This window comes from Calonectris borealis, chromosome 1, assembly GCF_964195595.1.
Source record: "Calonectris borealis chromosome 1, bCalBor7.hap1.2, whole genome shotgun sequence".
Taxonomy (NCBI): Eukaryota; Metazoa; Chordata; class Aves; order Procellariiformes; family Procellariidae; genus Calonectris; species Calonectris borealis.
The window spans coordinates 190,151,422-190,170,927 of NC_134312.1; positions in this window are offsets into that span (position 1 = coordinate 190,151,422).

Sequence of the window (19,506 nt, forward strand, 5' to 3'; positions counted from 1 at the left end):
AATAGTGGTAATAAAGAATAGATCCAAACTATGAACCGTGAACAAGCCTTCCAGGAAACAGCTGAACTGAATAGAGTAGGTGAGCAATTCGCTCGCTTCTCCTCTGAAAATTTAGAAGAAAATGGGAGTGTGAGGCGCTGGCACAAATTTTTCTTTTTGAAACACGCCTCTGAGACAAAAGAATAAAAAAAGTAGCGTTGCGATGGAAGCGGGCGAGGGAAGATAAAAGCGAGAGGTGACACGCGTGAGTACCGAGAAGCGGGCATGCCTGCCCCGGGTGCTGCCCGCCCCAGGCGCCGCCTGCCCCGGGCGCTGCCCGCCTCGCCACGGCCGGATCGCTCAGAGCCGGGGGCCGACCTTCGGCAAAAAGCCACGGCGTCCAGAAATGTCGCAACAGCACTTTGGAAGTCTCTAAAGAAAAGCTGAATTGTTCGAACTTAGGTAGCTGAAGGAAACTCGTTATGACCTACATTGCTTTTCTGAGTCAGCAGCCGCAGCCCCGGCGGGTCCCTCCGCGCCCCCGCGCCCGCCGCCCCCGCGCATCCCGCGGGCGGAGCCGACCCCCCCGGCCCGCCGCCGCCCGGGCTCGCCGCTCCCCGGGTTTACAAATAAACTCGCCTGGATCGAGACGGTTTCACTTCTGCCGTCAGGAATGCCTCCGCGTTTTGGTTTGGTGTTTTTTTTTTTTTTTTTTTCAGGTTTGCGGACAGAGCAGCGTGCCCGCTTCGGTGGTGATTTACCGGCTGGTTTGTGAGGGGGAAAGATCGTTTAAGCGGAGGACAAGGTTTTTTTTCCAAGTTTTTAAGAGCTGTACTTTATTTTCCGAAGGGATACCGATTGTTTCCTGCACCGGGCGATAGAAGCCTTATAGGGAAAAGTTACTACGTGTTGCACACTGCTTTGGTCTTAAGATAGACGAGGAAACTCTGAAGTTCCTATCAAAAGCTTACCAAACAGCTTTTCCAAACAGTATTCCTTCTGTAATGTAATATAAAAGTAGCAACGATTAAGCTCCAAATGTCCACATTCTCAAGACTCATAGTTTAATCCAGTTTGCAGCGAGCTCGGACAGTTACACGACCTTTTATTAAACGCACGGTCAGCGTCAGAACCAAGAATGTTTTAATATCTTGATTAAAGTAATCTGTGCGCAAAGTTACCGCATCACCCCAGCCAGGCGAGGGACTGGGAAAATCAGCCAGTCAGCTTTCTTTTATATTCAAAATGACGAAAGAGTCGAGATTAAATGACCTCAAAAAACTCCGCCTTTTGGAAAGAAGCGCTTGCTGCCTCTCCCTTGCCCCCCGCCGCTCCCCCTCAATTCTCACTTCTTACTTATCGACACGCTGTTGACATCAGCAGGCAAACTGAAACGACAAAACTCAGCTCCTAATGCCTGGATTTTCTGGTCAGGCGTTTACCGGGTTTGCACGCCGCTCCGAGCGCTGCTTTTGGTATTATTAATCATTATTCCTGATACCTCGTTGCAAACTTTTAGAATTTTATTGGCCAAGTCCGGCAACTCACGGCATTTCAAAACGGGACGGAGAAATTAAATCCATTTTCCTTTACTTTATTAAAAAAAGAGAAAACTTTCACAGCAGTGGTGGAGAGTTGATTTGATGCTCTTTACTAACAACTTTTAGCAATAGTGATATTTCAGTCTTCCTTCTTAAGAAACCAGCGAAATTTGGAGATAGCGATCGAAAGCGGCTCCCCGTGCCCCGAAGCAGCAAGGGGGGCAGGAAAACGTCGGCTCTGATTTTGGGGGTCGGGGAAGGGTTGTTTCTCGGCGGGGAAGTGGCACCTCTCCAAGCCCCGTTTGACATGAGTTTGCAGCTGGACACGGGGGGACGTCACCGCTGCCTCACCGTGGGGATGAGCCACGGTCGCGCAGCCACCTCCGGCTCTGCGCTAGGCAGGTGCTGCCAACCATCACCAAATAAAGTCAACGCCTTCGCCTGCCTGATTTTTTCAGAGAACCCCCAAAATTCCCCTGTTGTATCATGGAAAGAGAGTGCTGGTAACCGCCACTTCAGAGCTCTCCTTGCTCACAAGCCCCAAATGTCAAAGGCAGGGGAGAAGGCATTTATGCTTAGGGAGGGGGGAAAAAAAAAAAAAAAGAAAAATCAGATATAGCTGGGGAGGAGGGGGGTGCGAGGGAGGAGGGGGTGAGAAGGGTTTTGCCTGTACCGGGGCTGACACGGTGCGTCTCCACTTCCAGCGAAGCGGGAGCGACTCCGGCATCCCGCTCTCTTCCTCGGCGATGTGCTTGGGAGTTCTCCGGGAGCCCCGCGGCTTCCCCCGTGCTGCAGCCCCCCGCGCTCTGCGGGGCAGCCCCGGCAGCTGCCGAGCTCCCCCTGGCCCGCGCTCAAGCGCCTCCAGAGGGCTTGGGCAGCCCCGCAGGGGGTCGAGGGCGGCGGCGGAGTCCCCTCCGTTTCCCCAAATCGCTCTCCGTGCGGTCAAGCCGCAGAATGGGCTCGAAAAGCGAGATTTTGGGAAACCTGTGGAGGGAATGGACGTGATCTGCGCGTCAGAGCGAAGCTGAAGGATCAGCAGCCGCAGTTAACACGAATCACTTCTACCAAGATTTTGGGGCTTTTTTTTTTTTTTTCCGGTCTGGAAACTTTTTTGTGTGTATCTAGAGCGGCGTAATTTCGTAATTATTTTTTCAGACATCGTTGTCTATATCCAGCGTGTGCGACCAGGTTGTTAAAGACTGGATGATTTTTGCTAATACCAACTGGATCTTTGCAAGATTTAATTAACCCCGTGCGCCTCATCACGTTTCTTTTGCCGGACAAACTAGCTATCTGAGCAGCTTGCGGTCAGCTCGGTACTGCTCTGTATTGCAGGACTGAAAAGGTACGATGCAATGTATGCAAAATGACTGTAGCCTTTCAGGGTGTTACCGAGGTCAAATGAAAGTCCCGGGACGGTAAGAGCAAAGAGCTGGTAGCTGTCCAAGAACAAAATCGTTATTTTTAATTGAGCCCATTTTTTTTTTTTCTTTTTCTTAGCGTAGCTGGAAAGTGTCTTTGTTCTGTATAAATTAGTGAAGGCTTTAAAACGTGCTCGTCACGAATGACTGGCGGGAAGGTATATACAGCAAATAATGACAACTCTTAGCGAAATAAATACAGTAACCTGTGTTTGGATAGCGGTGTCCCAGCGACGACTTGTCTTTTCCTGTGTGTTTTTTTTTCTTTTTCTCTTTTTATATTTTTTTTTAACTTTAATTATTTCAGAGCTGTGGCCAAAAGCAGGGGGTGTAATTTCAGAAATGCCCCCCGTGGCCCCCGAGCCGCCCCTGGCCGGAGGGGGGCTGCCGGGCACCGGGGCCGGGGGCACGGGGATCTCGCTTCTCTCCAGCCGCAAATGTTAAATATCTCTCCCCTTTTCGTTCCCCAGTCCAAAGATTTGGCTGATAATAACTAAATCTCTGTGTGACGGCTGGCTTTCCTGCCAGGCTCAACGTCCAGCTCATCCCCTCGATGTCAGGTTTCTGAGCGTCCTGTTTTCGGACACTCTTTTCCTCGGAGATGTTCCCAAGCCGATATTTTTATGTACCCCCCATCCCTCTCCCGCCCCAGTGGCACCGGGGCTACCGGTTTCATCTCTTGTCAAACTTGGCGTAGATTTGGGTGTAAATTGAGGTAGTTTGAGCTGTATAGACGCCTATGTTATCCTCCTATTTGGCATAATTAAATCAAGAGATTTTAAATCTCGTCGTTAAAAATACCAAATGCAGATACTCGGCACCTTGGGTGTCTGCTGGTACTTTTATTTCTCCCGGCACACAGGGAGTTATTTAACATACAGAAAGAAGCGAAGAATCACCTCCTTTTAGCAGAAGGTCAAACGGTGCAATTAAGCAAAAAAGTTCAGAGAGTCGGAAAAGGCTGGAATATGGCTGTAAGAAAGCAGCAACAACTGTTTGTTTTTTTTTTTTTTTTTTCAAATGTAACCGCCTTTTGGGCTTGAGATAGTTGCTTCTACTCGTCCGGGGAAGATGCCGAGCTCCGTCGGGGCCCGATTCTGCCCTCAGGGAGGGGCCGGCTGCCGGAGGGGGGTCCAGGCACTGAAGCCGTGTCTACACTCAGCTCTTGGTGAGGCGAAGCGGGGTGGAAAGCCGCTGGCAGTCCGCTGCAGATCTGCTTCCCAAGCTAGTTTTGGCTTCCGGGAAAATGAGTAGTTACTGTAAAATGTTCAAATTGCTCGGATGGAAACTTTCCGGTTTATTGGAAATACGTAAAGACAGAAACGATAGTGACACGACCTGGAAAAGTAACTTCTGACTCCCTGAAAAGCAAGAAAAACTTTCACGACCTGGTAGTTAATGACAGCCATTTCCACCCCGCTCCGCTGAACCCAAAACGCGTGTGTTTGGGGGAATTTCAGACTTTCCTTTTCGATCACCCTCGGAGCGCGGGGCAGCCCTCCGTTAACCGCCGCCTGTCCGGTGGTCCACGGCCACCGCCCAGGCGCCTTCTCCATCGCCCGCAGGTTTCCCCGCGGGGCAGCGGGCGAGCCTGCCGGCAGCGGGGTCTCCCTGCGGCCGGTATTCGTTTTCCCCCGATCCCTCCGTGCCCCCTTGGCCGCCCTGAGCAGGGCAGAGGGACCGGGGACCGCCGTGCGCTGCACTGAAACCCACTGCCACCTGCGCTGCGCTCCCCAGCCGGGACGAGCAGTTCTGCAGGGTTGCAGCTACTGTCGAGTCATTCGTGCTTCTTAGTTGTTGGAGGTTTTTTTGGTTTGGTTTGGTTTGGTTTTTTTAATTGTTTCTCTGCACCAGCCTCTTATCATTTTCTCGCAGACATTCGAGCCACTGAAACCAGTGGGGCGTGCAGGCAGTTGCGGCAGCCCGGAGATCTCGCTTTTCTCCCCCCTCCTATAAACGGTGCAGTTAAAATGCTGCCAGTGTGGTGATTCGTCTCCAGCTGCTGCTGCTGGTCAGTATTTACTACCAGACAGTCATTTATCTCCCGGGTTCAGCTTTTTTTTTTTTTTTTTTTCTGGGAGGAAAATGCAAAAGAAATTTGTGTTCGGCCATTTTCTGCAAACTTGACACCCCGAGCTGCAGATTTGCCTGTGCTCGGACTTTCCTGGGGGAGCTGAAGCGTTGCTGGCGTTTTCCTGCGCACGGTAACTCTGCAAACACTACAGTTGTGCTGCAAAGCAGTTTGTGGGTCCCATCGGCAGAGGCCCCGGCTCCTTTTCCCGTCTGTGTCTCAGTGGCAGTGGCCATGAGCTGTCCCGGGGCACGATTAACCCTTCCCGTGGCCCTGGGACTGTCACCGAGGGGTGCGCTCGCCGAGTCCCTCCGTTTCGTGCCACCTGGCTGGTACACGGGGGGCAAGCCTCGCCCTAAGGCAACCGGGGGGCCGCGTAGGAGGAAGATGGGTACCCGCGGCGGAGCTGGAACAGTGCTGGGGCAGTGCTGGTACTCTGCTGGGACAGCCTACGACTCTGCTGAGAAAGTCTGGGACAGCGCTGGCACAGCCTGGGACTGTGCTCGAGCAGTGCTGGGACAGTTGGGACAGTGCTGGGACAGTCTGGGACTGTCCTGGGACAGTTAGGATAGTGCTGGGACATTCTGGGACCGTGCTGGGACTGTGCTGGGACAAAGCTGGGGCAGGCTGGGACTACCCTGGCACAATCTGGGACAGTACTGGAACAGTTGGGACAGTGTTGGGACAGTCTGGGACTGTCCTGGGACAGTTAGGATAGTGCTGGGACATGCTGGGACCGTGCTGGGACTGTGCTGGGACAAAGCTGGGGCAGGCTAGGACTGCCCTGGCACAATCTGGGACAGTACTGGAACAGTTGGGACAGTGTTGGGACAGTCTGGGACTGTCCTGGGACAGTTAGGATAGTGCTGGGACATCCTGGGATGGTGCTGGCACAGCCTGGGACAGTGCTGGGATACTGCTGGAACAATTAGGATAGTGCTGGGACAGTCTGGGACTGTCCTGGGACAGTTAGGGTAGTGCTGGGACATCCCGGGACCGTGCTGGGACTGTGCTGGGACAAAGCTGGGGCAGGCTGGGACTGCCCTGGCACAATCTGGGACAGTGCTGGAACAGTTGGGACAGTGTTGGGACAGTCTGGGACTGTCCTGGGACAGTTAGGATAGTGCTGGGACATCCTGGGATGGTGCTGGGACTGTCCTGGCACAGCCTGGGACAGTGCTGGGATACTGCTGGAACAGTTAGGATAGTGCTGGCACAGTCTGGGACTGTCCTGGGACAGTTAGGATAGTGCTGGGACATCTTAGGACAGTGCTGGGACAGTGCTGAGACAGTGCTGGGACTGTGCCGGGACGGTGCTGGGACAGCTGGGGCAGTGCTGGGCAGTCTGGAAGAGGGCAGCGCCAGGAGGAGCGAGCAGCCGAGCCGGGTCGGGGGGAGGCAGGGCAGGGCAGGGCAGGGCAGGGCAGGGCAGGGCAGGGGAGGCGGGGGGAGCTGCCTGCGGCACCGCCGCCGCACCTGGAGCCGGGCCGCGGAGGGGCTGTGCCGCGGCCTCGGTTTGCCTCGCTCCTAGTGGAGAGCGCACCGGGGACACCCGCTGCCGCGGCTCCGGCCCCGGCCCCGGCCCCGGCCGCGGGCCGCCTCGCTTCGCCCTCCGGGCTGCCGCTGCGGAAGGTCCGTGCGGGGAAGCGCTGGCCTGCGGGAGCTGGCCCCGGGCTCTCCGCGCAGCTCTCCCAGGGCTCCTTACAGCCAGCCGCCGCCCCTCTCCGCGCTCTCCGGTAACACGGGGCTGCCGTGCTGCGGCGTTCAAGAAGTGTCCGCATCCCGCATCTCTTCCATGTAAAAATCAGTATCTAGCCGAGAGCTCGAAAAGACGGCTGATAACATCCACCTCTTCCGGCTTCTCTACAGCTGCACCCAATACACCTTGTGGTTTCCTCCCTCGTTTTGGGTTTTTGTTTCCCCCTCCTGGAGACACCGGGCCGCCGCCCCCTGCGCCGCCGGGTCACCCCATGTGGTCACCTGGAGTGGCACCACCAGCGGTCCCCCCTACAGCTCGATGGCGACCCGAAATGCTCCGGCTAACAGACCTCGTTCTGCCCGTTACTTTGTGGTGGCAGAATCGGGCCCGCTAGCTGGAAACTAAAGGGCAAGAGACAAAAATAAAAAATGCCACAAACTTTTTTAAAAATTATTTTTTAAAAGTTGAGTTTGCATCTCAGCCGTGGCCTTTTAGAGCTCCCAAGCAAGCTGAAAGCCACTGGAGTACCTTATGTATCGGTGAGCGTGGGACAACAGTTCCAGGAGAGTAATTTAGACTTATTATGTAAAGTTATGTATATAGTTATATCAAAGATATCAATACTTATCTACTGAAACTGAAAATTACTTGCACTCTGAAATGCCGGTGGCTCTGAAAAGATGTTTTCTTCATTACTTTTGCTTAGAGATGTAAAATGCAGTTCTTCCTTGGCCATGTGCATTTAGCAGACCAAATTCATTAAAGATGTGTGTTTTGTACAATCCCACAGGACAACTTTAATCGCCGGTGAAATTTTATTTGACTTGGCAATGTAAGAGTGGGAATTTGACTCATCAAGATGTAAATTAAGAGTAAATAGAGAAAAAAATGTTTCTCTGCATTCATCTGAATGTATATTTCCTCATTTTAATAGATTAATTAATATTACTTCTCAGTCATAAATTAGGAAGTGCTCTAGAGGGAATTCAGGGAAGAGTAACCAAGATTATTAGTGTACTAAAGGGCTAATGTGTGGAGAAACTTTGTTCAATATCTGTAATGTACATCTGCATAGATAGAAATGAGAGTAGTTTGGGAATGAAATGTGTGTGTTTGTGGTCGGGGAGATTTGCAATGTGCAAATGTAATAGTACTGCTCCTGCTGAAGTGCTCACTCGTACTAGCAATGCTCAGTGCTTAAGGACAATCCTAGGTTCCAGCCTAGAATTCAAACTGTTTTTGAGTTGTTGCTTCAAGGTATGCAAACTCTAGAGAGAAATGAGATTTCAGAAGCTTCACATGCCTGGCCTGTTGTATCACCTAACCCTACGTGACTTAATGTGCAACTATGTATTTGTCACTCTTCTGAGAGTCCAGATTTTCTCACGTATTTCACAGCAAATTGAAGCACTTGATTTGGGACTTTGTACCCTACCTTAGAGGCTAGGTCCCTGAAGTCTGGATATGGTAGCATCTAACTTGTAGGTACTGTACCAGTTATGTCTCTTTTTCCTTATATTGCAGTCATTCTTCCCCACAAAGAAACGAAAGAGTGTTGGGGAGAACATCTGAAGGAGAAGGTATTTTTTTCAAATTTTTTTATCAGCTGTTAAAACCCTGTTCCTGTTTGTATGTTGCTTACTTGGCTTATAAGCTTACTTGGGTAAGATCATTTTTGGGGAGTCCAGAAACCATCTAACTCATTATAGCAATTCTGTATACTGACTTACAGTCATTATGGAGAGTTGTAGCGTGCTTATAAAATGTGATAGTCATGTCATAGCCATGATGGCCTAAGGATGTAAGCAAGACACATAAAAATTATAAAATGTTCTATGAAAAGGAAGTCTTGTTAGTTATTAAAAGCATGTCAGTGTAAAATGATATTCAGAAAGTATTTGCTCATCACAAAATAGTTACCTTGTTTTAGTAAATGCAGCTTGCCTTTTATTACAGCTCAAGTGAGTGGCTCAACTACGTGTGACACTACAAAACCTATAACTAAGTTAACACAATCATCACATATTTGTGTAGACCCTTGCTTTTCACGTGTAACACACAACCATTTCTAATACACATCGGCTATCTCTGACACACATTTCAGGAAACAGACCAGCAACACCTAATTCACTGCCCAGATGTTTGTTTAGTTCAGAAACTTTGGCAAAGTTTTCCACGTGATACTCTCATCCATCTGAGAGCACCTTGAATTATTTGGTGCTTGGGTAGCTCAGGCGGGACTGTAGGCCTCGATCCCCAAGTGTCATTTGGGATCCTTGGGCGTCTGACTCCTGTTTAAATATTTCTTGCTGGGTAGTAGGAGTTAAGTATCTGAGTAGCTTTAGATTTTGAGCCTCATTTTTTTTCTCAGCCATTATATCAAAGATCTCTCATTGCACCTGTAAATGTACGTTTACTAGAAAGTAACCCCGGACAAGAATATCCTGCTCCTAATGGAGGGATTTCAGCTGTTCTGGTCTAGTGTCCTGCACTGCACTGTTGGAGAACTGAGCTCCATTTTGTGATTGGCAGGAGGTGAGAGTATTGTAGAAGTAAATCTCTTAGCTCCTGAGAACAGGAGAGAAGCACCAGTCTGTTGAAAAGGTACTTAGAGCCTCTAAGGTTAATCCCATACAACTTCATTTGGAAGGAAGAAGAAGAAACCTCAGAAACAGTGAAGAAAGTATGGGAGAGGGAAAGTGAAAAAAAGTGGGGTGGGACGACATAGCAAGAATGAGAAGAGGGAGGCATGCGTCTGAGATATCCAGGGTCATATATAAATCAATATATAACTGGGCAACTTACATATGCTCTCAAAACTCATATTGTAAATAATATGACAATAGAAGGAACCGTAGTTGAGGGATATTCTCATGAGTGTAGGTAGGTGGAATTTTTGTGCTTGTCTTCAGTAGAAACTAGTTTCAGCTGCACTAGAACCATTCACTAATGCAGTGCCACTCAGAAGGACTTATCTGAGAGCAGTTATTATGTCTTTATAATAATTTTGAGGAAGAAATGACTTTTCATTGTCATAATTAAAATAGTTATTTTCATTACATTTATTAATTTATTTCTAAATTTGGATGGCTACTGCAGGAGGAGGTACAGTATATAACATATGTCTGACTGGCCTATCTCAACATCTCAGGAAAATCAGCTGCTTGCCCACCTCGTGCCAAGTTTGAGTGAAGAAATGGGCCTTGTGTCGTCTCCCAAAGCTCAACAGATTGTGGCTCAATTGTGGAAGCAATCTGCAGAGGAGCCTTCCCATAACAACGAATGCCTTCCCAGAAACTCTCACTGAGGACTTTCATAGTACTCTGCCTGACTGTGTTTCATCATGCAGAAGGCAATTAGGTGGAAATAGGTTAAAATATATAGGTTATTGATATCACGTGGGTGTGCACGCTAATTGTATTGGCTGATTGCAGAAACGAGACAAAGCTAATTAGCAGAATTCGGTTTTTAAACAGTAGCTCTGAACGTTCTCCTGCCAGAATTGCTGCCCTCAAAGAGTTTTCTAGAATACATACGTGCACTTCCCACCTTACTACAAAAGTGGTCTTTGGGAAAGTTTGTGATTGTCTCTACTCCTTCCTTTTGGAGCCCTAGATCTCTGAGGAAGGAAAATAAGCATGTCATGTGAAAACCCCCTAAAGTTTGTACTTGATATTTTAACTTCCCTTTGCAAGGCAGCTGCTGCATTTGCACGTGTGGGAATCTGGTGAGCCATACAATCTTAGGCTGAGGATTTCTATTCACTAGGGATTAGCTGAACTGTTTTCCTAAATCAGTCACCAGATCTGGATTCCAAATTAACAAAGTGGTGCTGAGCAATAGTGTAGACTCTAGGTAGCAGCTTTGCAAATTTATTCAATGAAAGCATTATAAAAGCAGCCTGTCTAACTGCCTTAGCTTTAGTGCAGTGAACTCTGAGAACTAGCGGACTTACTGAATTTGTAACAAGTAAAAAGCTCAGGTTCATTCAGCTCCAAGGATGCTGAATGAGAAATGCTGGTCTTTGCACAATTACTCTAAACACAACTACTCACAACAAAAAGTTTAGAAGATGCAGAATGACTGTATCCTAGAAAATAGTGTTAGAAGAGACCTCAGAGGTCATTGAACTTCTCCTTATGCCCTGATGACCCGCTATCCCTCTGTCTTTTCCATTTGTCTAGCCTGTTCCTAAAGACATCCAGGGATGGAGATTTCACACACCCCTCATGCAATCTATGCCAGTGTTTAGCCATCCTTCATGTTGGAAGTCTTTTCTTGGCGTGTTTTCTATAGTCATCTAAACATTCTGTAGACTAAACCATGCCAGTCCTTTTGCTTTTTTTTCATAGGTGTCATTTTTTTTTTACCTCTGACAATTCTTATGTCTCTTTTCTGAACTCTGCCCAATTTCTCTTTTGCCATATCTCAAACTAGACTCAGTATTCCAGCTAAGAGCTTGCCGCTGCTGAGGGAGCAGACAACTCAAGTCTCCTAAAGGCTGTCTTACTCTTTATGGGGTTTGTTTTTTTTTTTTGTTGGCAGCAGCACGGTTGATTATATCCTGGCTGTGCTCCCCTAGCTCCTTTCTACAGGGCTGCTGTCTTACCATTTCTTGCCTAGCCTGTTTTTGTGCAGCATGAAAGTGCAGGACTTTGCATATGTCCTTATTGATTTGCCACCTATTTTTAAGAATATTTCTCCAGTTTGTCAGGATAATCTGAATTTCAGTCCTGTCTTCCAGTGAGCTGGCAGCCTCTATCTGCAGTAATGAATAAGCATATTTTATCTTCCCTCATTCAGGTTGTTAATGGAAATGTTGAGAAGCCCAAATTTAGCACAGATTCCTGGGGAATCACACATCCTTCCATTTCAATAACTAACCATTGATAAATGCTTCTAGCGAATTATTTCCCAGCCAGTTTGTACTCATCCTATACTAGTTTCCTCTAAACTGTGTTTCTCTGTCTTAGGTAGAAGAATAATACATGTCAGTGTCAAAAACAGGCAAGATATGACACCTCCTGCTTCTCCCATCTGTTACTCTGTTGCAGAAGGAAACTAGATTAGTATGTCACCATCGAGTCTTATCCAGAAAAGATTATATACACTTAATTCAAGCCTTTATGAGGCCTGGAGCAGCAGTTCCCAAACTGTGGCCTCAAGTGAAGGCACTGCCTATGAGGGGAGGCACCAACCTGACCTGAAATCAAACCGGAGAAGTGGGGCTTACAAGCTGAAGTACATCTGTCAGGGTTAATGTGGTGTCACAGTCTGGGCAGTGGGGCTGCCAGAGCAATCTAATGTGAGACACTGCCTTCGAGCCTTTTTCCATCCATCTTTTCTACAGGTGAGTATGGTGTCTTGAGACACTGGTGTTTGAGCCAAGTGGATTCAGATGCTATTTGTAGCAAAAGAAAAAGAAAACAGTTGGATCTCTGGAACACACCAAAAGAAAAATAAACCATTAAAATACGACATTCGTTCAGATATGTAATGAAAATGCACTGAAAATGTCCTACACAGGGACAGGGGACATACAACATGCAGCCAGAGATCTGAAACCTACAGTCATTAACTTGATCATCCTCAGCGGCATGCCAAGATGAAACAAATATTAGGGAAAACTTGATACACATTAATATAAATTATCTTTAGAGGTGTACAGTGTACACCATGTCACACCACACTTCTTTATAGTCGGAAGAGAGAAGTAGGTGCTTTGAGTATATAATTAATCTAATCTGTTTTAGAGAGGAGTTGCACCCAGAAATACCCATTTGTGTAGAGCATGATCTGACAGGTCAGAGGTAGACATCTGTATTTTAGATGTCTAATGTTAAGTTATGCAATTTTTGCTTTTTGTGTCAGGTGCATAACGAATCACTTCTGGTCTCTATTTAAATTCTTACGAAAAGAGAGGAAAAATGTCCACATTGGTAACGCCCCATTGATTTGAATTTTAGGAAAGCTTGATATCAGCAGGGCACTATTTAAATGCACAGTATCCAAATGCCTCCCATTATAACCCCATATATAATAACGAGCTTTTTATCTGCTCGATATATCTCTTCTCTCATAACTGCCATCATTCCTCTTGTTGCCTAGTTAAGAATTGCAGGTTTAGATAGAGCCTCTCCTAGCTCTGAAAAAATCTTAAGAACAAGGCAGGCTTTATGGCTCGCATTAGGGAGTTCCTATTAAGAAACTGCCACTGTCAGAGTTCTTGGCATCAAAAAGTCCTATCTGTGAGACATAGAAGTTAATCTCAGTAGATTTCTAATGCAGATTTACTAAGTAGTATTAAGCACCTGTGCAGATACTTGTTCAGAGTTTAAATCCAATATAGTTTACTTCACTTGGTTGATCCAGATTAATTTTCTCAAAGCACTTTGCAAGTCCTGAGCATGTCTTTGACCTGTTAACAGAGCTAAACTGTCCGTGCTACAATATCTGTGGATCCAGATGGTGAATGTCACTGATGGAGTTTCAGAAGATAGTGCCTGACCCAGAGCCACTGGCTTCTGCGTTGCTACTTGACGGGTTATAGAAGCCAAAAACGGCATGGGGATTTTATTGAAATCTGATAGATCTGATGACCTTGTTAATTTATAAGGTGGCGTGTGTGACTACTCTTTTAGGCTTGATATGTAAAAGCCCAATGTGCTGAACAACAATTTTCAAGGGGGTTTTCCCAAGGCACAGAGAAGAGCCATTGTACGTATCCAAGTACGGCAGTATGCAGAACATGAGACACACCATTTACGCTAGACTTTTTCCCCAGCTTTCTATGGTGCAGATAAGACTGTCTGTCCTGAAACTGAATTGGGAAATTCAATTGAGTTCTAAAACTTGGTAAAAACTCCTAAGAAATAGATAACAGTAACAAGACAATTAATTGCAGAAAGCAAGAAGCATAGGCAGGTGAAGCCCACACAGATGTAAAAGAACACTTGGCTTTAAAATGTTAATTGCTGTGTTTATACTTCTCTTCCTCTGGAACATTGCTTTGCTGAAAGGCTCTGTAGTGTTGCCATAGGACCCCACAGAAGTGGTGGGTGTATGCTTGGGCCATCTAGAACAAGTTACAAGGTATTTTTTCAATCCTGGGCATGAGGTCATTGAAATATAATGTCAGAAAATTGCCTTAATTCAGTGCAAACGATTGGCATAGTTTCTGAACCATGTTCTGAACCATGAAGATTATGAAGTTGCGGTTTTCATGGTGATCCCCCAACCCATCTGTTTTAAAAAGGTCAAAGACTGAGATCGTACTTCTGGGTCTGTGTTAACATTATTCTGCAGGGAAGTCACTGCAGAAAATGAAAGTGATCTTTACATATGACAGAGACTGCTGCATTCTTTCAAGTTTTCTTTGGTGTTTTTGTTTCAGGGAATTTACAGGCAACTTAAAAAGATACAAAATCACTGCATGAAATTGCATGCGCAGTTTGTATCACTATTTGCTATGTAATATGCATATATTTACTATACTAAGTAATTAATGTGGCTGTAAATGCAAGACTGCTTTTTATACATTAAAATGATGAAATTCCTTAGTTTGTATTTACAGATTCAACAATAATGTAGTTATGCACTTTTTTTAATTTGCAAGTGGTACCCCTCCTTGATAAATAGGATAGGAGAACTAGTGACAACTGGTGTGGAGAGGGCTGAGATACTCAACAATTTTTTTTTCCTCAGTTTTCAATGGTAATCTCTCTTTCCACATCTCTCCAGCCCCTGAACTTCAAGGCAGGGACTGGGGTGATGAAGTCCCTTTCATTGTAAGTGAAGATCAGGTTTGAGACCACCTGAGGAACCTGAATGTATAAAGAGCTGCACACCAGGGTCCTAAGGGAATTGGCTGATGTAGTTGCCAAGCCACTCTCCATCATATTTGAAAAATCATGGCAGTCAGGCTAAGTGCCCTGTAATTAGGAAAAAAGCAAACATTACACCCATTTTTAAAAAGGGTAAAAAGAAGGACCCTGGGAACTAGTGACCAGTCAGCCTCACCTCCATGCTCGGTAAGATCATGGAGCGGATCCTCCTAGAAGATATGTTAAAACACATGGAGGACAGGGAGGTGATTAGAGAGAGCCAGCGTGGCTTCACGAAGGACAAATTGTGCCTGACTAATTTAGTGGCCTTGTACAATGGAGTGACTGCATCAGTGGACAAGGGAAAGCTACGGATGTCATCTACCTGGACTTTTGTAAGTCCTTTGATATGATCCCCTACAACATTCTTACCTTTAAATTGGAGAGATATGGGTGTGATGGATGGACTGTTAGGTGGATAAGGAATTGGCTGGATGGCCATGTCCAAAGAGTTAAGAGTCAATGGCTCAATGTCCAAGTGGAAATCAGTAATGAGTGGTGTCCCTCGAGGGTCCGTACTGGGACCAATACTATTTAATATCTTCATCAACGACATAGACAGTGGGATTGAGTGCACTCTCAGCAAGTTTGCAGATGACACCAAGCTGAGCAGTGCAGTTGATTCGCTAGAGGAAAAGGAGGCCATCCATAGGGACCTTGACAGACTTGAGGAGTGGGCCCATGCATACCTCATGAGGTTCAACAAGGCCAAGTGCAAGGTCCTGCACCTGGGTCAGAGCAATCTCCAATATCAATACAGTCTTGGGGATGAATGGATTAAGAGCAGTCCTGCGGAGAAGGACTTCGGGGTATTGGTGAATGAAAAATTGGACTTGAGCTGGCAATGTGTGCTTGCAACCCAGAAAGCCAACTGTATCCTGGGCTGTATAAAAAGAAGCGTGGCCAGCAGATTGAGGGAGGTGATTCTCCCCCTCTACTCTGCTCTGGTGAGACCCCACCTAGAGTACTGCGTCCAGTTCTGGGGTCTCCAGTACAAGATAGACATGGATCTGTTAGAGCAGGTCCAGAGGAGGGCCACAAAAATGAGCAGAGTGGTGGAACACCTCTCCTATGGGGAAAGGCTGAGACAGTTGAGGTTGTTCAGTCTGGGGAAGAGAAGGTAGTGACAGGAGAAGGGGCAATGGTTTTAAACTGAAAGAGAGTAGGTTTAGATTGGACATAAGGAAGACATTTTTTATGATGAGGATGGTGAGACATTGGAACAGGTTGCCCAGAGAAGTTGTGGATGCCCCATCACTGGAAGTGTTCAAAGTCTGGTGGATGGGGCTTTGAGCAACCTGATCTAGTGAAAGATGTCCCTGACTATGGCAGGGGGATTGGACTAGATGACCTTTAAAGGTCCCTTCCAACCCAAACTATTCTATGATTCTATGATCTATTTTTAAAATGTGGCTATTTAAAAGAGAATGTTTTTGTCTTAGGAATAGGTCAATATTACTAGCTGGTGTTATTTAAAAGAATGAGGTAAGTCAGTGTATCCTAATTCTGGATATGGCACACTGTTGTAGTCAAAGATAAGTCATATTTTTGCTTCTGTATCTCTAAAGTGGGTTGTTATCACAGAATTATAGAAAGCAGTGCTAGAGCAGATCTGAGGTCATCTATTCCTTCTCTCTGATCAGGCAGAATTAAATATACCTATATTCTCCTTAACAGATATTTGAATAACCTGCTCCAAGACCTCCAAGAATGGAGATTTCAGAACCTCTCAAGGTGTTTCACTCCAGTGTTTCATCATTTAGAAAACTGTCCTTTTTGTCATACGCAAGTTATATGTACAAGCCTGATCTGTAACCTGAATCTCTTTTGCTGCAAGTTAAGACCATTGCTATCTCTTCTGGATCTTGACTTGAAATGGCTTGAGAATAACTTATTTTTCTTGACCTCCAGCCATTCTTGCAGCTTTATTTTTATTCTCCATCTTTCCTGATGTGCAGTACCCAGAACTGGATGTGATGTAACCTGTGCCAAACAGAATGGAAGGATTCCTTCATATGCCTTGTCAGGTGTACACGCCATCATACTATGACTGCTTTTTTCATAACGAAATGACACTGTTGATTAATCTTCAGTTTATTCAGCTACAATCCTAGGGTATTTTTGTCAGAACTGCTCCTTAGCCTATCATCCCCCATCCTTCATGTGCTGCCTAAGTGTAGAACTTCATTCTTGTCTCAGTAGAATTGCCTCCTATTGTTTTCGGATCATTTGTCCATTTTGTTAAGATAATTTAGTTCATTACTAAGCTAGTCTGGAATATTCACCTATCTGCCAGTGAGAGTTGTGAGGCCTGGGAGAGATTTTAGATGCTTACCTTTGGGGTAAATGTAGGTGTCCACATGAGAGGTGGGTGTCTAAATGCCCTTTGTAGTCAAACTAGTGAATACAATCAATGGAGCTTAGAGACAATTAATCTCACTCTTACGTAGACATCTACATTTGGTCAGCTGACATTCATTGTACCCTTCATCATTAATTAATGTTAATTCAGTGTAAAGGAGGTCATATCAAAGGAGGTCTGTAGGCTTACTCTAGCTTGGAAGACAGTATGAAATAACATAATCAAGCTCTCTGAGGAAGACATTAGAGCAATTTTACAGCTTGTGCAGTAGGAACTGGAAGTAGGAGCCCCAATTACGCCTTCCTTTCTCATATCTTTGTTCACATGGAACAGCTCTGCCTCTCACCTGCCTACTCCTAGTTTTTAATTATGAAAATATTATGGAGGAATCTTGTTACAAAGCAAGATAAAAAGCTTGTTTTTCTCTGAGTCTGTTAAATCACAGAACATATACTTTCTCTGCACAGGACTCCATCCAAGGGTGAAAAGCAGCCCCAAATTCTGCAAATCTCTGCCTTTTGGTTCCTTGGCAAAGAAATAGATCAGCCGTAGTGTTTGCTTGGATATATTAGTTAGGGATAGTTTGTTACTACTGTACTTCACAGTTGCTCTTTTTTTTTTGTTACGGTAGGTGTTTCTCTGTTTGTTGGCAAATAAATAAAATAGCAGTTAATATATGTGCAATTTCTTTTAATGGTCAGCTTTATGAAATTCCCAGGCTTTAAGCCATACGTGAAAGAACTATGACATGGTGGCCATAATCTATGTTCTGTTCTTGAGAAATAGGCCACATTCCTTCCAAATGTGCAGTTTGTCATTCATTGTGAATGCTCAGAGAAGACTTCGGAGTCAAAGATGTTAGTCTTTGTGATGTGGAATACTGTGATGATAATATCACCTCCTAGGTGCATCTGTGCCATAAGGCACTGATGTTTTCCCCTTCTGACATGCAGGTGCCTTAGGGTGGGATTCTTCTAATCTCAGTGTAGATGTCTGCAATATGGATATTTGTATCTAAGCATGTCACCTCAGGTAACGTTTATGGTTAATGGAGAGGAGTAGGTAATTCTGGGGAATTATTAATTTGACCTGTTTTTGACATTTCCTTTACCATGAGAAGAACCACATGTTAGAAGTATCTGTTTCTCTCCTCTAGTGTCCTGTTAATGAGAGGGCTGAGGCCACTCACTGTCATCAGCTGCACCCAAGACCAGTGTTTCCAGAAGACCAGTACTGCAGCAGCAGTCGGCTGTCACTGAGGCCCACAGAGAAAGGGAGGACAGCTCTTAGCTGGCCTTTCAGTCACCCTCATTGATACGAAACAAGAAAAGGACACAAAACACTGAGGCTGACTGAGCCAGTGCATTGCAGCTGGCACTGCAACGGGCAGTGGAGGTTGAACTCTCAGAAGCAAAAGCATAACTAATTTTAGTTTTCAGATCTTCAGTATCTTCCCAGTCACTGATAAAACTGTCATCTTCAAGGGACATGTCCCAGTATTTTTGTCTAATACTATACCTCCTCCTTCTGTCCCTGATGGTGTTGATGTTCTCAAATATCTCTGGACTCGATTCACTCTAGAAGTGCAAAACCCCATATTTCTAGGGAGAAAGTCCTCTCCTTGGCTTTCCATTTGGCTACAGGAAGTATTTTTCATCATAGGTTGCAGTGAGGAACTACAATCCAGCCAATCCTTCTGGTGTCTTTGTTGTCAGGAAAAAATGATCTATCAAAGCCCATTTAGTGGGAACTTCAGCCAGACACTTATGAGTGCTGATTCTTTGTTATTTTCTCATTATGTGGTTCCTAGGTTTCTAAAGGTCTTGACATACATTCTCTACCAATAAGAAAAAATCCCTCCTCATGAGATTTAAGCATGTTGCTTTTATCTTTAATGGAGCCATGTCTGAGCATCTGTCATCATGTTCGCTAAATCATCTGTCAATGAAATCCACATTTTTAGTAGCCATTACCTCAGCTCAGGGATAAATAAAGTTCTGGCTTTTATGTCTAATCCTCCATATTATTTTCAGGTGGATAGGGTAACACTGAGGCCACATCTTAAATTTATTCTAAAGGTGGTTTCAGATTTCTTATTAATCAGTATATCCACTTACCAATATTTTTTCCCATGACCCAGTTCATTGGTAGAAGGATCAAAATGTTGATCCTTCTTGAACGTACTACCTTAGCCAGACAAAGCTCTTCTGCAAATCTGTGATGCTCTTTGGTCTCAAACAGCCTTTGTTGTTCAGGATCAAATCTAAAAAGACGTAGCATCAACTTCAAACTCATTCGAAATGAGTTAGCAGACTTTTATCAGAGCCACATTTGATGTTATCAAATTAGATCCACCAACCCACCTCAAGGCATATACAACTAGAGCACAAGGTACCACCACAGCATGTGCTGGCAGGGTTCCAGTAGCTGAGGGCTGGTAGAGACACCACGCAATCACCGATACTCACATTTACGAAGCAGTACTCACGTTGGTAGCACAAAGGCTTGAAGGACACTGATTCTTCAGTCTTTGTTCCAATGAATAACTCA